Source organism: Drosophila miranda, chromosome 4, assembly GCF_003369915.1.
Source record: "Drosophila miranda strain MSH22 chromosome 4, D.miranda_PacBio2.1, whole genome shotgun sequence".
Classification (NCBI taxonomy): Eukaryota; Metazoa; Arthropoda; class Insecta; order Diptera; family Drosophilidae; genus Drosophila; species Drosophila miranda.
Genome location: NC_046677.1, coordinates 31,940,889 through 31,956,191, shown reverse-complemented (window position 1 = coordinate 31,956,191; position 15,303 = coordinate 31,940,889). Strand labels below are relative to the sequence as shown.

The 15,303-nt window shown below is 42.0% G+C and overlaps 1 long non-coding RNA gene across 1 annotated transcript; it reads left to right on the top strand.

Annotated features, from left to right (window-relative positions):
- The first annotated feature begins 7,100 nt into the window (after positions 1–7,100).
- On the top strand, positions 7,101–7,755 carry LOC117188696. The gene is made up of 2 exons (XR_004472798.1): positions 7,101–7,352; positions 7,406–7,755. It is a non-coding gene; the product is annotated as an uncharacterized LOC117188696 (long non-coding RNA).
- Positions 7,756–15,303: the final 7,548 nt, after the last annotated feature.

Sequence of the window (15,303 nt, the reverse complement as noted above, 5' to 3'; positions counted from 1 at the left end):
TTTTTAATCTTTGACTTGTTTTTCGCCTACTTTTGGCCCCAAACAAATTTCCTCGCCAGACAATGTTATTGCATTCTGGCGTCGCTGACAAGCTTTGATCCTGGGAATGAGGAATGAGGGTTAATGGTTAACTCTGTGGATATATAAAATATATATGTATGTACATTCGTATCTGTGTCTGTGGTGCACTGGGCTTTGACATTGGCATTGCCCCTTTTACGGCCCCGTTCCGCTTCTGTTTGTGACATTTGTGGGGAGATTATTTTTTTCTTATTTGCGAAATTTTTGCTGCCTTGTTTGGACCTGACCGACGACCCGCCGACGCCAGTTGGCCATTAAATTGATAAGCGAACGAGCCAAAACAACAAAAACAAATTGTTCTTAACAAACTGCAAGGAAGAGAGGAAGTTGCGGCTCGGTGCCAGTCGATGCCAGTCGCTTGATAGAGCGAAATATGTACGAGCGGGGAAGCTGTTGATGGGAGGGGGGGTTTTCAGGTTGTAGGAAAATCTGGTGTAAATGGTGAAATTTTTGAATACATTTTCGTAGTGTTTTTGGTACTTTAATGCTTTAAAAAAGCTTACAATCTGTTGTCTGTAATGATTATATCTTTTTATTTATTCTTCAAGCTTGATATTATATGCATTATATGTATGTATATTGAAATTCTCTTTTGGCAAGCCAAAACAACAAAATAATCAATCGATATGGGGAAAACAAACCTCTCAGTTTGTGTGCTCACGGATTTTTGTAAAAAGTTTTGTGGCGAAGAGTGGAGGGGGGAGGTTCTTCAAAAAATAACTTGCCAATAAATGTCAAAAATATAAAATGGCAATAAAACAGGGCTGTCAAAGACAAAAGTTGTAATGACAGCAAGGAGGAGGCGCACAAAGACATTAACATGTGGCACACATTTTCATTGACCGCCAAACGCAGGAAACGAAAGTCAAAGACCAGAAACAACAGTCGGATACAAAGGACTTTATTTCAATTGAGATTTGGTGGTAAGGCAAGCACAGAAGAGGACTGCAAAAGTGGGGGACCGTGGGAGGCTAAGAAATGGCAGCCAATACATTAAGTACTTTCTGGACTAACTTATCCCCGACCCAACCCCTAACCCCCAGCCAATTGTCACCCTAATAATGTCATTGGCAACTACAAACAAAAAGAACAATGAAGAGAACTTATCCCCCTGGCAAATGTCAGTAGACCAATAAGGATAATGAATTTTCTGAGATTTTGTTCTGGTTTTTATCCTGGTTTTTGTCCAATAGTGATATGGGGAAAAGGACGACTTAAATTGAAATGAAATGAAATCGAAACTTTGGCTTTTTTCTATAATTTTTTAAGCCCAGCTGTTGTGTGTTTTTGCAGGATGAAGGAGCCAGGCCATTGCAATTTATTAAAAATTATTATACATCGATAATCGTTGGTGTAGTGGATGAATCAGCTACGCATATGCCGACTTGGCTGTTCCTCCGACGCATTTGCTGTGTGCTTCCATCCGGTTAGCGGGGATTCTGCAGGACCGGAATGCGTTGGTTGCAGAACGACCACCACAGGCCGAATGTGCCCATCATTGTTATCCAGGACAAGATAAGTGCGACTTGGAAGACGCTTACCAGGCCCGACTTGATCAACTCGATTTCCAGGTGTTTGGAGTACTGGCACGTGTATGAGTTGAACCGATTCTTGCACATATGCTGGCCCGGCTGAAACATCTGGATGGCAAGGCCTAGGCCAAGTTGCATACCTGCTCCCACTGCCTGCAGCAGCAGGGAGGTCGAGGTGGCCACACGCACTGAGTATAAAAAGCTTTCATCCATAAAACACATGACGGAAGAAACTCCAGAGAGGATGGCCATTCCCACACGCACGAATTTGGGGAGATAATTGCATTGATAGAGGATGTCCTGGGCCGTTGATCCTACCATGGAGACGAAGTGACCGAAGCCGTACAGTGTGAGACCGATAAAGAAGCCCGTGAAGGCCGAGAAGCCGATCCCGAACAGCGAGTTCTTAAGGCCCTGCCAACAGAACTTTCGGTCCCCATTTACCGACCCAACAATGGCCGATATGACGGGTCCGTTTAGCGGCGAGAACATCCCGGCGAAGATCAAGAGCGCAATGTTGGGCTGTAACAGATACAAACACCAGAGGAAGGCACCGGCCAACAACTTTTCGTAGTCGTTGTAGGTCATGGATGCACAGATTTGAATCACCAACACCATCAACCTTGCGTCGTCCTGTGCCGCCTCTGGTAGGTCGCTGCGTCCGGGGAAATTGACCCTGTTCCAGGCAACAAGATAAGCGACTCGAGGAAGCGTTTGTTGGCGCCTATCTCGATGTTCTGGGCGCCTATTTCGAGGAGCATCAACATTTGCTGGAGTCGCTGGAGCACCAGCCGCTTGTGGCACTTGCTCTTCTGCAATCACCTGGACAGTCTGCTCCGCTGCTAAAGGGTGCTGCTCTTGCTCTGGCACCTGTGCCTGATCCTGCGCGATCATCCCAGTCGATGGCATCTTTAAATCAATTTAGAATATTTATTTATTGGAATGTTCTGCTTTACTTTTCGGCTCGACTGATAACAATGATTTTTTCAGTCTTGAATAGTGTGAGAACACAACTGATTCGTCAGAGGTTCCTTGGATCCAATCATTTTTATACCCGATACTCAAAATGAGTATTGGGGTATATTAGATTTATGGTAAAAGTGGATGTGTGTAACGTCCAGAAGGAATCGTTTCCGTTGATCAGCATCAATAGCCGAGTCGATTGAGCCCTGTCTGTCTGTCCGTCTGTCCGTCCGTCCGTCCGTCCGCCCGTCCGTCCCCTTCAGCGCCTAGTGCTCAAAGACTATAAGAGCTAGAGCAACGATGTTTTGGATCCAGACTTCTGCGATATGTCACTGCTACAAAAATATTTCAAAACTTCGCCCCGCCCACTTCCGCCCCCACAAAGGACGAAAATCTGTGGCATCTACATTTTTAAAGATAGTATAAAACTAAAAACGCAGAATCGTAGAAGATGACTATATCTTCTAGAGTGCAAAATCTGAACCAGATCGTATAATTATTATAGCCAGAATCAAGAAAACAATTTCATTCTTTCTCGCTCTGTCTCTTTCTAACACACAGGTTTCATGGTCGGTTTTGCCAATTGCAAAATATGAGTTCAAGGATCTCAGAACCTATAAGAGCCAGAGCAACCAAATTTGGTATCCACACTCCTGTGATATCGGACCTTGACCGTTTTGTGTCCAAATTTCGCCACACCCCCTTCCGCCCCCGCAAAGGACGAAAATCTGGGGCATCCACAAATCTCAGAGACTATTAACGCTAGAGTAACCAAATTTAGTATCCGCTTTCCTGTTAGATCTCACTATAAAACGTATATCTCAAAATTTCGCCCCACCTCCTTCCGCCCACACAAAGAACGAAAATCTGTTGCATCCACAATATTGCAGATTCGAGAAAACTAAAAACGCAGAATCATAGATAATGACCATATCTATCAGATTGCTGAATCTGGATCAGATCGGATCATTTTTGTAGCCAAAAGGAACAAATCAATTTGCAGTGGCTACGCAGCCCCCGACGTCACGCTCAGACTGATTTTCTGTCTCTCTCGCACGCACTCTTTGTCGTGTCGTTCAATATTAGCGGCGTCTGCCGGAGAGAGCCATACTGACTTAGTATCGGGTATAACTGTAGAGTTGCGGTGTCCGCAGCAACTCACAACGTTCCACCTCGTTTCTAATGGCAATCTTAAAGATTTATCGACTAAGAGATAGACTTCCGTAGAACAGGTTTTATTGCGACATGCGTCTATTTTATTTTTTTTAGGGAGTTTTGATACTTCATGATCCATCTTCCTGTTAAGGGAACACTAACTCCATTCACTTCGATTTTACGTATCTTCGAAAAGCAGACACATAAATTTCAAGAGAGCAGCCACCTGTTATGGAAGAGAGCAACGCATGACGTTCGCTCCGCTCTGGTCGAATCGTAAGAGTGCAGCGCGATCGTTTCGTCAAGTTCAACGAAAGCAAAAGTGAACTGCGCAACCAGAGACAAGATACCCATAGATTCGTTCAAATGGTTTGGTGCTCGAATAAGCTAAGGGGCGTTAGAGATTCAAACGTGAACGGATTTGAAGCGAAAATAAAATAGTTGGATTGGGCAATTGAAATGCGGAAATGCTGAAACATTTATTTGGCTGATGATTCTACAGCGGCTGATGGGGTTTCACAACGATTTTCTCAGCCCAGAAAATAGTTTGCAGCGTCATTTCTGTTGTTGCTAGTTGGACTGAACATACATACATATCTACATCCATCTTGTACATACATACATATGTATGTCTATATACATAATTACCGGTTATTGTACGCTGAAGCTGCGTCGACCTTACGCACAAAATGCGTGTTGTGTTAACACCAGAGTTTCAAGCCAAAAGCCCACATAAAACCAACAGATTTCAAGCCTCGCGCACAGATACACACTCATACTCGCACACTCATACCTGGCAACACAAATGTTTGAACAAAAAATTTATTTCTGGTTTGGTTTGGAGTTTAGTCTCTCTAGGCCTAGACTTGGGCCGCCGGCCTGCGCCGGAGCTTGGGACAGAAGAAACCGCACGCAGAATTTTATGCGTTTGGCAAAGGTTTTCGATTTCGGTGTCGCCTCTTACTGATTCTCTCTCTCTACCACTTCGTCATTCGCCGTTTGCTTTTGAGCTTCATATTCGTAGTTCATGACAGAGTTGAGTCTCTGTTTGTTTGTGGAGTTCGGCTTGGCGTCTCAAGAGGTGCGCTACTTAAAGAATTATATTTTGTTGATTGGTTTCATCTGATATTAATCGATGCATAAACATATGTACATTCATTCAGCTTGTAGTTGCACCGTATCGGACACTATTTATCAAATATCATTCTAAACGTCGAATCAATGATCGAATATTGATCTTTTTCGGACACTCAGCAATCGATATTAGTTTTGGAAGCGCATTCAGTCAGCCCACGTGACCGGACCGGGGTCCCCAGGGGGCAATCCAAAAAGCTTCGGCAACGCATAATTTCGGTTGGTTTTTTTTTCGGTTGCCTTCAAGTGCCATGCGCCTATGTCTAGATCTATGACTGTGACTATGCCTATATATGTGTGTGTGTGTGTATGTGTTTGTATCCGTGTGATTCTCTCTATCTCTAAGCGATTGAGTGCCCATGTATGAGTGTATGGTCGTGTGCGTAACGCATTTTTGCCCCTATCTCTGTCTCTATCTCTGCTGCGCCTCGCTCTAACGCATTTATTCAACAAAAGCTTCCACAGAGAGGCACTAAAAGTCATGAAAAAAAATTAACGAATCTTTAAATAACAAAAAAAGCAACAACAAAAACACACTCAACCCAACTCAAGGTTATGTTCAGGGCTACACGCATCGCATCGACAAATGAATTTCAGTCGCTTTTTTCCCCGGATTTTTCGTCAGTGCGTTTGACGTTTTTGTTAGTTTTGTAGCTGTACTGTACGCATATTTCTTTCTATTTTTCTTGTATATATGTATGTACATACATAAAGACATATTTACATATGCATGTGTGGATGTATATTTTTGTTGGATTCTTTTTTTTGTGTAGTTTTTGCAGCTGCTAATCAAAATGGTTAATGCTCTTGGCCCTTGTCGCTGCCGCTGGGGCTGTAATTTATAAATGCCTCAAAAGAGCAATGGGGGCTGGGTTTTGGGAGGGGGGCTTCCCATACGATACGCATTATTTACGCAACTGATTCGTATTTGCACTGCAAACTATGGAGTACATTCGGTCTGGCATTTTCTTTTTTAGTGCGATTGTTGGATAAAGAGATATGTATGTATGTATGTATATAAATGTATTGAAGCTAATAAATGTACATATGTATGTACATTGTATACTTATTTAATTATAAATCTTCCCTTTTATGCCTATTGCCAAGTCGATTCCAATTATTATCGCAATTAATACGAGCATGTACATATGTTATTTTTTAACTAAATTTCAATTTCTATTTCTTCTAATTATCTGAATAATATTGATAGGGACAGCAAATATAGAAGTGTTCATGTATAGTCTAGAACTGATTAAAATTCTAACAAATGTTTCGATTAATTTGTTATAATAGCCTAGCAATAGTTTTCGAATAGAGTGGAATCAAATATGGAACTTGCATTGGAATATGCCACTTGCATTCCCCAAGGAATGCATAATCTAGTGCTTTATTACTCCAACGTATACTATATAAACTATATAGATAGTTTCCAATATTCGTACAACCCAAATGACAGCAATTCAAATTTATATACCTTATCCCGCTATTAATTGAATATTGTATCAATCAGTTAAGCCAATGATAGCCATCCCAAGACCCTCTCACCCGATTGACGCCCTTCCTCAATCATAAATTTAGAGCCCAATCATCGTGTAATGAAATGCACAACAAACCATCAAATTAAATCAAACAATGGCTTCGGTTAATCGAATGGCGCATTAAGATAAATGTGGATACCGATATCGATGCCGATGCCGATTTTCCTAGGGCAAGCTCACGTGTGCACCGACATTCCAACGGTTGTTCGTTCGGTGGCCATGCACCGCTCTAGAGGTCAAATCGAAGACCGAACTGAAAACTGAAAAGCCGAACCGAGACCGAGACCGAGACCATCAAGAAAACCATCGAATGATAACCTTGAAAACAGCCGACAAGTTACAGGTTTATGGCTCAATTTAAATATTTAAACAGATTAGAAGAGGCAGGGCATTGCTGGGGGCTGAGGGCTGCACGCTATTTGGCTAGAGCTATTTATTTGGTTAGAGATACATGCACACTTTTGAGGCGTGCCCCCGCCAGCTGTTGGCACTCTCAGGGAAATTATGAAAAAAAATTTTTTTTTGAGATATCTATTTATAATATTAAGTAATTTAAAGCGGAATATTTAAAACAAATAAAAACAATCAGATCATAATCGGAAAATGTCCGACGAAAGTAAAGCTGCCATTGAACCTCAGTGACACTCATAGATGGCAGAGGAATATCTGCCAAATGTCAGTCTATCAGTCTATACCTTTTAATACATTTCAGTTAGACTTACGACTCCTTCCCCTACGTTTGGGAGCTCCACATTTTATATTTTTCGTGCTTAAATTTCACACTAAAAGATAGACAAATTTTTTAGAAATTTTTCAGAACCGTGAAGAAATACACTCGGACACCTGCAGTTTCTGCCGCTGCTTAAGCTCGTTTTGCAAATTAGAGGACAGCGAGGCGATTATGGAGGAGCTCCCACAAGAGCCAGTATGCGATGTAGCAGGATACGAAGTAAGCGAAAGAGAATCCTTGCACCATATGCTAATTACTCCCCACTCCTCTAGTTGTTGAGCGCCGCCGCTACAAACACAGCAGGGATACAACTGCATCCAGGTGATGGCCATCATGGACCATCATGCCTCGAAGAATGTACAGGATGTACAGGTACAGGATCCTAGGTTTGGCGGCCACAACCGCATCGATGGCAATGTCAAGCATCGCTCCGACCCGGAGGGATACGCAGGTGGTTCCAACTTCATTGAGGCGCTACAATCCACACACGCACACACATATGCAGAGAGAGCAAAAAAAAGGGGAAAAGGTTGAATTTCGATTGGGGATTGGGGAATCGGGGAAAAATTGGGAGAATTTTGAATACTTGGCCAAAATTTAACAATTTTTCAGTCTAATATCTCGACGCACAGACGCTTGAAGTCCTTGCCGGCGGCATTTAGCTCTTGGGGCGTGACCTCAATGTCCTCGAAGCTGGAGATGGTGGCCTTTGCAAGTTTGCTGGGCGAATGCGCTCTCTTGGGACTGGGCATCGCTGTGGGACTGATGGAGCTGCTCGTGTAGGTGTCCAGGGAAATGGGACGCATGCGCTTCAGCATCTCGCGACGCTTCTGCGTGGGAGATGTCGTCCCCGGCTGTCGCACATGCTCGTTGGTGGCCTCCGCCTTGGTCACAATCCGTGGCGGCATCGACTGCGTCTTGATCACGGTAGTTGTGGACTTGAGGGTCTCCTGGACGCCAAAGTACTTGGCATAACGCCCGTCCACGCTGGGGGCTCGAATAGCACCCATCGAGGAGCTGGTGATTTCTGGGGTGTGTCGGCGATTGACAGGCTGTGCTGGCGACTGCTTCTTCTGGGACTGGGACCCTTCTCCGGCAATACGCGACGGAATCCTTTACCCACCGAGAGAACCGCAACACTGGCAAGGTCTCCGAACCCATACAGTGCCCCGACGTGCCCTGCCACATAATGTGCTTCCCGTCGGACCTAATCAGCCATCTGTTGACCGACCACATGGGGCTGAACGTGGAACAAGTCGGACTGCGACAGACCAAGTCCCTCTATCTGGACCCAAAAGCGGCGAGGCTCAATGAGGCCACATGCGTCAGGCTGTTTGAGCTGAAGGACACCCTGACGGTGCTGACAACTCAGCTGTACGATATCCGTGCCCCCAAAGACATGGATGCCATATTCAACAGTCCCTCCACAATGGTTCTCCTCAACCCCCTGGTCAACAACGGCAAAAATTTTCGTTCAAGTGCTTTTCCATTAGAGAATAACTTTTGGGAAACCCGATCTTTGTATGCCAATCCAATCAAAATGCATCAAATTCGTGGAGCGTTTAATTTTATCCAAATATATAATTCGTTGAGTAAAAAAGAAGTTCGATTTTGTTGCCTAGTTCTATGGATGACATTGAAAGTTGAACAGACTTTAGTCTAGTGAACTGATATCTATCAGAGGCTCTGCAGGCTTGTGTGTGATGAGCTTTTCCTTAAAGACCTGATTGAATGCAAGTCTCGATGATTTTGGAAGTCGATTCCTCGTTAACCTATAATCATTATATATTGTGTATAGCACAGTATCCGAGATTCTCATATTATTCTCCCGGCCCTTTTTCTGTAGAAGGCATGGGTACTGAAATCCAATAGCTAGCAAAGGGAATAACGATCTCCGCTTAAATATCATTTATCAGCTTCGGTTGCTCCCCATCTTGCTTGTGCCCTTGGCAAGTTCAACGGTTTCTTTGTTATGCATTTATTTGTAAAAAAAAAACATCGAAAATTATTAAATTATGTTTGATAATTTTTCAGCGGCTCTAATCTCAGACAAGAAACACAGCGTGTTCGAAAACTTGTTCGTTGCCGAGTGCGGAAATGAGCAGGGCACACAAGCAAAACTTTATGGAAGGGCTAAGGTCTCCGTCTCCCACAAGCAACAACAATGCAAACAAATACAAATACCAACAAAATTTAATTGATATACGCATTGATAGCGGAGCAATAGCAACACCAGCGATGTCGATTGTTGAATTGTTGATGGCTGCTGTTGATGATTTTCGTTGAGGTGGTGTTGGTGAGGTTCGCTTTGAAGGGCATGAGAGAGAGAAAGAGAGAGAATGAGGCCCTTAAAAGAGCGCTGCTCGAGTGTTGGTGTGAGTGAGTGTCGTGGTTTTGAAGGTCAGTCAGTCGTAGATTGTCGATTCGTTGCTCGTTTTTCGTTCTGTTGCTGCGGAGTTTACATCGACTTCCAAACAAACACAAAGCCAACAAACAAAACAGCACACAACCAAAAACATAAATTAAGAAACAACTTGCAGCCCAAACATCGATGAAGTCATATTACAACTATTTTTTTGTTTTTTTTTTATTGCAAGGTCAGTTTTTGTTGAGGGTTTGTGGTTCAATTTCTAAGTTATAGATAGTTAGATAGAGTGAATATGCGTTGAAGGGAGTTCTGTAAATTGAAGTTGTAAAACGTACCCATAAATACGAGTAAACAGTGCTAGCAGAGGATATCGGTTCTTTATTCATTCCTTTTGTGTAATGATAATATTGTAATCAAAAAATCGTATGAATAAAACGCTTCTGAAAAGATTAAGCGAGTCGCTTATCTCCCTGATACTTCCTTGCAATCTCGACTAGTTTAGAGGCCTCCTTTTCGGAGAGTTATTCCGGCTTCTTCACACCCCCGACCTTCCCATCAAAACTGCCTGTCAACTCCAAATCAAAATGGCATAACTCAGCGAGACACTCGCCCCGTAATTAGTGTGGCCTGGCCGTAATTAAGTTGCAAACAAAAGCCAAAGCCTAAGCTATGCACTTTACCAGGCCAAGGCACGAAGGTCCCTCCATAGAGAGGAAAGAAATCTGCCCACGCACATGGATATATATGTATGCAGGAACCCCGCTATATTTGTCACCATTTAAATCAAAGTCAAAATGGAGTAGCCGCAACAGAAGCTCAAAAATTAGAGAAAATAAAAGACAAAACGAAAATCGCGTGCTTGTCACACCTACAAAAATGTCTCGGCAGAATAAAAAAAAAAACCTACGGCAAGTGTGAATGTGTAATTAAATTTTATGAAATTGTCGTGCATATATCTGGTGGTTATTATGTGTGTAATTCCACCCACGCTTCGTCCTCGAGCATTAGAGAGATGGTTACCTTACCCTCACCCCTCTCTGTGTCCAATTCCATTCCCTATTCATTCCGCGACTTTCGGCACGCCCAGCTCTGATTTTCCATTACCAGAAACACACACACACGAGACACGTGTATTAATGAGAGAGTGAATGAGTGTGTGGGTATGTTAATGAGTGTATGAGTATGCAAATGAGTGAGCGGAATGAGTGTATGTTTGATTTATGCTTATGCTGCAAGTACCCCTACTTACTTTATGATTTGTAGCTATTAGCTAAGCTTTTCCAATTTCGCTCACATAATTGTTAAATAATTGTTGGGACAAAAGGTTTGCCGTAGTTTGCAGTAGTTTGCCATTCTATTGAACGATCAACAGCTCCCAAGGGAGCACTGCACTTTCCACAAATCAAATGAAAACATCAACAAGTTGTGAATGAAATGCAATCCTTCAAATTGAACCAAGGTGGTATTTCATACATATATACATATATATAAGAATATAAGACCAGGTCCCACAAAAAAATTACTGCAAAATATCTCTTCATTTTGGCATTCTATTCGCATTTGTCTTAAGCTGTTATCTTAGGACAGTTCCTTTCCAATAAATCACACGCACTTTTCGAAATAAGTTCCCAAACAGGCCAAGATCAGAGACCACCCAGCAGACAGAATCTTTCCCCCAATCCCACTTTGCTCTTTTTCAAAATATTTTGTCACTTGGTCTGCCATTATGGCAGCTCACTCTTAAAAAATAAACAAAAAATACAAAGTTATTGCAAAATTAAAAAAAGAGACCGAAATGAAAACGGAAAAAACATTAATCAAACGGCCAAAGGCAGAAATAAAACGAGTAAAAACTTACCAAAACATTTGACAGCTGTCACTCGAGACACGCATTTAGATATACTCTCTCTCTTTTTGTCACTCTATTGTGGTCTCTGTCTGTCTGTCATGCAGCTTACGCACTTTGCACACTGTAATGAAAAACCACAAAAATACAACTTAGCATCCATCGGCTGTCATTAGCAGAAGCGGAAATACATATTATAAAAAAACCAAAGCAAAAACAAAGTCTAACTAAAACTCGTTAGAAGATATAGTCATACGTACATATACATATACGAATATATGCACAAATAGGCATGGAGGAATAGGCATAGGCACAGCCAGATGTAGAGGTATTCCGAATTTCGAAATAAATATTTATCATACGCACTTGCACAATGGAACTCAATTATTTATGCAGAGAACAAGAAATATAAGCCCAATATGAGTATTTTGGAAAAGAAATAATCAATTTCTGAATACAATTTTCGAAAGGCACAAATTAGAACCCAAAAAGTTTATTATGCTATACTTATGGTATCCAGAAAATCAGTCTTTATTGCAATTAGTGGAAGTGTAATTGAAAATAAAGCCAACCAAAGCTTTAATCAATAGCAAGAAATGTCATCTTAGGATTACTTTATTAACTTTGTATTAAAAAAACTTTCTTCTGTCATTAGTCAGTCTCAGATGGTGTTTCGTTGTATGTCCTTTTGGATCCAGGTGGATTACCCATAGTTATAGGTTTCGTTTAACCTTTTAGACCTGCCTCAATAGGTCTTTAGAAAGTAGAGTTCCATCCCAAAAATATATGTATTCATTCAATTCATTGTCAAGCTGTCTAACGAGTCAATTATAAAGCTGAATATGTATTTCTAATTATTTTTAGCTATGATAATTTTGACAAATTAATGATGCTTTGCTTATACGAGCAATCTGCTAATATTAATCATTACGCACTTGCAACCTGAAGACTGACGGATATAGAAATCCATTCAAAACATAATGGATAGACACAGCATATGCTTGGACGAGTCTACATACTACATACATATGTATAGTATCTGCGTATGCCTATAAGTAATATTATGGCTATATCTATGTACCTATGCATGTGTGTATGTATAAAGCACCCTGCTGCGTTCCATTATCAAAACACCAACAGCAACGCACACATACATACGAGAAGCACATCGTTCCACACTCACGCACACACTCACATAGATCACGGATCACACGCACTATAGCCTCGGGTCGGTCGGCCAGCATAGAACAATATTCAAGGTTAGAGGGTTACTGACTTTGAAAAATGCGATAGAGGCAATTTCAGTTTTTTATACGTTTTTATTTTAATTTTGTTGTTGAGATTCGCAGCAACAGCAGCAGCAGCACCAGAGAGAACACCAACAACAACAACAAAAACAACAACAATAGCCACAATATCATTCTTAATTGAGCTTTTTCGCATTTTCGATTCTTGAGTCGCAGTGCGTGGAGAGGCAACAGAAACATCGAGAACGTCCACAGCAGAATGTCATAGAGCAGCAGGAAGAAAGCCAAAGACAATCGAAATAGAGGGGAAACTATAATAAATAGAGAAGTTTTTCAGAGGAGGGTACTACGAGCATGAGGATACCCAAAAACGTATTCAATTGAATTGAGAGAGTAACGATTTAACTTAAAGCCTTGGACTCTGAGAAGTCTCTACTACATTAAAAGTTAGAAGAGATCAATCATCATTTTAGATGTTTCCCCCTTACAGACTTCCAGAAAGACCAACATACCCCTAAGCTCTGGGCTTACAAGGTATGTATGCCAGCAAAGGCACAAATAATAATGACAGGTAGTTTGTCTATGTGCGTCGCTGCCTCTGTCTCTCTATGGGTGTGTGTGTGTGTGGGACGCTGCAGGTAGCAGAGGCAAGCCAAAGCCTTCCTTCTCTGTTCCCCTCCAATACTCATAGTCGTTGTTTACTGGAATAATTCTCATTGCTCGCCTTCACACGCACTTTCGTAAACAACTCCGCTTCACGGAGCGGGATTTCTGATTTGTGCCTTTTATTCTGGCGATTCTTTTGTGGAGTGCAAATGTCGGGAATGGTTAGGGCTAGCAGCAACACAACACACATACCCAGATCTATGTATCTGCATGGGAATGAAGTGGAATTGTGGGCTTGAAATGACAGATGGGGAACTGTTTTTCGGGCATCATGTGACTGCGTCATGTTGAATGCTGTCCAAAATGAATCGCGCAGAGTGAGCTCATGCTCGTTTGCCAGAAAAATTGCGTTGCTCTATGCGTTTATTGCCACCGAGTTGTATTTACAGAATAATTTTAGTTGGGAATGGGAGAAATCATATGGGCTTTAACTATTTTGAATTATGTATATTCAATGGATATAATTATTGCACAAGGCGTATGAGTGATTATGACTAAAAAAATTTCATAGAAAATAGCGCATACGACTTGTGGATAAATTTTTGATTGGAATTAATGTTTCTTTATCACAAATAATACAGCTGCCTTATTTCATACAAAGCCAGATTCTCCTTTCCTATACTTACAATATTCGACCACTAATTTCTGCCACTCACGGTGTTTGTTGGAGAAGTGCGTACAGATTATTGCTCATACGCAACGTACGCTGCAAAGGCAAAATATGAAATTAGCTCAAAACAAAGCACTTGGTCGGACTACGAATGTCAGGCGCTGACTGTTCGCGCCCCGAAATTTCGCCACGAGGTTATTGCACTTTCTAATGCTAAAATCAAAAAAAAAATATGATATGGCAACAGCAACAATCAAAAAGAGCCGCAAAAAAGGTACTAGTAGACGACGCAACGCAACGCAACAGCAACGACAATTAAGACCGGCAGTATGCCTCAGTATTGGTGCCAAATGTATAGAAAAAATTCCACAAGCAGTCCATGATCAGCATAAATACGCCACACGCGCACAAACACACGCATAGCACAAGCATCAGAAGCAGTGGAAGAAAACAGAGAAGAACAGCAGCAGTTAAAGAGCCCCACAAGCATTTGAAGCAGAGAACAGGCGCAGTAAAAGCAGTAAAAGCAGTCAGCGCAAGAGGAGCAGCAACAAGAGCAGAGAAGAACAGCAGCAAAAGCAGTTTTAGCAGCAACGGCAGAGAAGAACAGCAGCGATCGGTAGAGAGAACAGCAGCGACAGAGAAGAACAGCAGCGAGCGGCAGAGAAGAACAGGAAAAGCAGTTTAAGCAGAGAACAGCAGTAGCAGAGAAGAGCAACTGAAGCAGTACAAGCAGGCGAAGCAGAGACGGTAGCAGCGCCCAGCAGAAACGAACAGCAGTAGAACGAGCGCAAGCAGAAGCAGACACGCTCGTTTGTGTGCGATTGAGAGAGACTGCGTGAGTATGCGTGCGTTTTTTGTTGTGTGTGGAATTTGTTTTTCTAAATTTGATGATGCAATACACGCATTTCGGCGACGCCAGGCCGGTTGGACAGTGGGCACCCGCTATGTAGAACTTCGAGGAGAGTTTGTAAGCGAAAAAATTATCATAGCACGCTTTTGAGAGCAATTAATGTTAGAAAATAAATATTTACACTTCAATCAATACATAAGTTTGATCAGATATACAGTAAAATGATAATACAGGTAATAGTTACAGTTCAAGGCCTTTGAGTTTGAGTTAACGGAGTTCCTAGGCTAGTGATTACTATATTTCTTGACTTGTTCTTACATCTTTACAACAAAATCACATAAATATGTACATATGTATACAGAAGCTTCCCCAACTCTTTCCGACTTCGGTTTTTTTATTGCTGCTGCCTTCTCAGCACGCACTCTGCACTTTGCTTTGTGCGACTTTTGTTTTCGGCCTGTCTAAATTCTAATTCGCAGCAAGACATGTGGGATGCAAAGAAGCGAATGTGGGATTGGCGGGTTGGATGAGGGCAGTATGGGGGCTGTTTAGCATGAATAATAGGCTATACTCTATGGGC